This window comes from Anastrepha obliqua, unplaced genomic scaffold (genome assembly GCF_027943255.1).
Source record: "Anastrepha obliqua isolate idAnaObli1 unplaced genomic scaffold, idAnaObli1_1.0 ptg000027l, whole genome shotgun sequence".
In the NCBI taxonomy this organism is placed as follows: domain Eukaryota; kingdom Metazoa; phylum Arthropoda; class Insecta; order Diptera; family Tephritidae; genus Anastrepha; species Anastrepha obliqua.
The window spans coordinates 140,001-145,000 of NW_026562185.1; positions in this window are offsets into that span (position 1 = coordinate 140,001).

Consider the following 5,000-nt stretch of genomic DNA (forward strand, 5'->3'; position numbering starts at 1 on the left):
GAAAAAATTTTCGAATATATATACATATATGAAGAATTCATATTAGCTATACTAACATGTTATGGAATATAACCTTGGCATATTGGCACTAAAATATATAATAAAGACATTTCAAATCAAACTGAAATGTATTGAAATGAATTTTCCCCATACATTTTTGACAATGTGAGGTGTGCATGGCAAAAAACACCACGGTGAAGGCATGTGAAATGATATGAAAATATCAAAAGTTAACTAACCAATGATATTGAAACATATAAATCGAATCATAACTATATGAAACTCGAATTTAAGCCATATTAAACTGGTAATATTGTGATTTTATGCCTGGTTTTTTCCATACGTTAGTTTAAATAGAAAAAATTTTCGAATATATATACATATATGAAGAATTCATATTAGCTATACTAACATGTTATGGAATATAACCTTGGCATATTGGCACTAAAATATATAATAAAGACATTTCAAATCAAACTGAAATGTATTGAAATGAATTTTCCCCATACATTTTTGACAATGTGAGGTGTGCATGGCAAAAAACACCACGGTGAAGGCATGTGAAATGATATGAAAATATCAAAAGTTAACTAACCAATGATATTGAAACATATAAATCGAATCATAACTATATGAAACTCGAATTTAAGCCATATTAAACTGGTAATATTGTGATTTTATGCCTGGTTTTCCATACGTTAGTTTAAATAGAAAGTTATGGAATATAACCTTGGCATATTGGCACTAAAATATATAATAAAGACATTTCAAATCAAACTGAAATGTATTGAAATTAATTTTTCCCATACATTTTTGACAATGTGAGGTGTGCATGGCAAAAAACACTCACGGTGAAGGCATGTGATATAATATGAAAATATCAAAAGTTAACTAACCAATGATATTGAAGCATATAAATCGAATCATAACTATATGAAACTCGAATTTGAGCCATATTAAACTGGTAATATTGTGATTTTATGCCTGGTTTTCCATACGTTAGTTTAAATAGAGAGTTATGGAATATAACCTTGGCATATTGGCACTAAAATATATAATAAAGACATTTCAAATCAAACTGAAATGTATTGAAATGAATTTTTCCCATACATTTTTGACAATGTGAGGTGTGCATGGCAAAAAACACTCACGGTGAAGGCATGTGATATAATATGAAAATATCAAAAGTTAACTAACCAATGATATTGAAGCATATAAATCGAATCATAACTATATGAAACTCGAATTTGAGCCATATTAAACTGGTAATATTGTGATTTTATGCCTGGTTTTCCATACGTTAGTTTAAATAGAGAGTTATGGAATATAACCTTGGCATATTGGCACTAAAATATATAATAAAGACATTTCAAATCAAACTGAAATGTATTGAAATGAATTTTTCCCATACATTTTTGACAATGTGAGGTGTGCATGGCAAAAAACACTCACGGTGAAGGCATGTGATATAATATGAAAATATCAAAAGTTAACTAACCAATGATATTGAAGCATATAAATCGAATCATAACTATATGAAACTCGAATTTAAGCCATATTAAACTGGTAATATTGTGATTTTATGCCTGGTTTTCCATACGTTAGTTTAAATAGAAAAAATTTTCGAATATATATACATATATGAAGAATCTATATTCTAATACTAACATGTTATGGAATATAACCTTGGCATATTGGCACTAAAATATATAATAAAGACATTTCAAATCAAACTGAAATGTATTGAAATGAATTTTTCCCATACATTTTTGACAATGTGAGGTGTGCATGGCAAAAAACACTCACGGTGAAGGCATGTGATATAATATGAAAATATCAAAAGTTAACTAACCAATGATATTGAAGCATATAAATCGAATCATAACTGTATGAAACTCGAATTTGAGCCATATTAAACTGGTAATATTGTGATTTTATGCCTGGTTTTCCATACGTTAGTTTAAATAGAGAGTTATGGAATATAACCTTGGCATATTGGCACTAAAATATATAATAAAGACATTTCAAATCAAACTGAAATGTATTGAAATAAATTTTTCCCATACATTTTTGACAATGTGAGGTGTGCATGGCAAAAAACACTCACGGTGAAGGCATGTGATATAATATGAAAATATCAAAAGTTAACTAACCAATGATATTGAAGCATATAAATCGAATCATAACTATATGAAACTCGAATTTGAGCCATATTAAACTGGTAATATTGTGATTTTATGCCTGGTTTTCCATACGTTAGTTTAAATAGCAAGTTATGGAATATAACCTTGGCATATTGGCACTAAAATATATAATAAAGACATTTCAAATCAAACTGAAATGTATTGAAATGAATTTTTCCCATACATTTTTGACAATGTGAGGTGTGCATGGCAAAAAACACTCACGGTGAAGGCATGTGATATAATATGAAAATATCAAAAGTTAACTAACCAATGATATTGAAGCATATAAATCGAATCATAACTATATGAAACTCGAATTTGAGCCATATTAAACTGGTAATATTGTGATTTTATGCCTGGTTTTCCATACGTTAGTTTAAATAGAGAGTTATGGAATATAACCTTGGCATATTGGCACTAAAATATATAATAAAGACATATCAAATCAAACTGAAATGTATTGAAATGAATTTTTCCCATACATTTTTGACAATGTGAGGTGTGCATGGCAAAAAACACTCACGGTGAAGGCATGTGATATAATATGAAAATATCAAAAGTTAACTAACCAATGATATTGAAGCATATAAATCGAATCATAACTATATAAAACTCGAATTTGAGCCATATTAAACTGGTAATATTGTGATTTTATGCCTGGTTTTCCATACGTTAGTTTAAATAGAGAGTTATGGAATATAACCTTGGCATATTGGCACTAAAATATATAATAAAGACATTTCAAATCAAACTGAAATGTATTGAAATGAATTTTTCCCATACATTTTTGACAATGTGAGGTGTGCATGGCAAAAAACACTCACGGTGAAGGCATGTGATATAATATGAAAATATCAAAAGTTAACTAACCAATGATATTGAAGCATATAAATCGAATCATAACTATATGAAACTCGAATTTAAGCCATATTAAACTGGTAATATTGTGATTTTATGCCTGGTTTTCCATACGTTAGTTTAAATAGAAAAAATTTTCGAATATATATACATATATGAAGAATCTATATTCTAATACTAACATGTTATGGAATATAACCTTGGCATATTGGCACTAAAATATATAATAAAGACATTTCAAATCAAACTGAAATGTATTGAAATGAATTTTTCCCATACATTTTTGACAATGTGAGGTGTGCATGGCAAAAAACACTCACGGTGAAGGCATGTGATATAATATGAAAATATCAAAAGTTAACTAACCAATGATATTGAAGCATATAAATCGAATCATAACTATATGAAACTCGAATTTGAGCCATATTAAACTGGTAATATTGTGATTTTATGCCTGGTTTTCCATACGTTAGTTTAAATAGAGAGTTATGGAATATAACCTTGGCATATTGGCACTAAAATATATAATAAAGACATTTCAAATCAAACTGAAATGTATTGAAATAAATTTTTCCCATACATTTTTGACAATGTGAGGTGTGCATGGCAAAAAACACTCACGGTGAAGGCATGTGATATAATATGAAAATATCAAAAGTTAACTAACCAACGATATTGAAGCATATAAATCGAATCATAACTATATGAAACTCGAATTTAAGCCATATTAAACTGGTAATATTGTGATTTTATGCCTGGTTTTTTCCATACGTTAGTTTAAATAGAAAAAATTTTCGAATATATATACATATATGAAGAATTCATATTAGCTATACTAACATGTTATGGAATATAACCTTGGCATATTGGCACTAAAATATATAATAAAGACATTTCAAATCAAACTGAAATGTATTGAAATGAATTTTTCCCATACATTTTTGACAATGTGAGGTGTGCATGGCAAAAAACACTCACGGTGAAGGCATGTGAAATGATATGAAAATATCAAAAGTTAACTAACCAATGATATTGAAACATATAAATCGAATCATAACTATATGAAACTCGAATTTGAGCCATATTAAACTGGTAATATTGTGATTTTATGCCTGGTTTTCCATACGTTAGTTTAAATAGAGAGTTATGGAATATAACCTTGGCATATTGGCACTAAAATATATAATAAAGACATTTCAAATCAAACTGAAATGTATTGAAATAAATTTTTCCCATACATTTTTGACAATGTGAGGTGTGCATGGCAAAAAACACTCACGGTGAAGGCATGTGATATAATATGAAAATATCAAAAGTTAACTAACCAATGATATTGAAGCATATAAATCGAATCATAACTATATGAAACTCGAATTTGAGCCATATTAAACTGGTAATATTGTGATTTTATACCTGGTTTTCCATACGTTAGTTTAAATAGCAAGTTATGGAATATAACCTTGGCATATTGGCACTAAAATATATAATAAAGACATTTCAAATCAAACTGAAATGTATTGAAATAAATTTTTCCCATACATTTTTGACAATGTGAGGTGTGCATGGCAAAAAACACTCACGGTGAAGGCATGTGATATAATATGAAAATATCAAAAGTTAACTAACCAATGATATTGAAGCATATAAATCGAATCATAACTATATGAAACTCGAATTTGAGCCATATTAAACTGGTAATATTATGATTTTATTCCTGGTTTTCCATACGTTAGTTTAAATAGAAAAAATTTTCGAATATATATACATATATGAAGAATCTATATTCTATACTAACATGTTATGGCATATTGGTGTTATTGTATTTTATTCCTGGTTTTCTATAGTTAGTTTAAATAGAAATAAATTTTTGAATTCAAAATTTTATATTCTATACTAGCATTACATAGAAATTATCCTCAACTGTTTGTTTCTTGTATAAATACAGGAAATTAAACA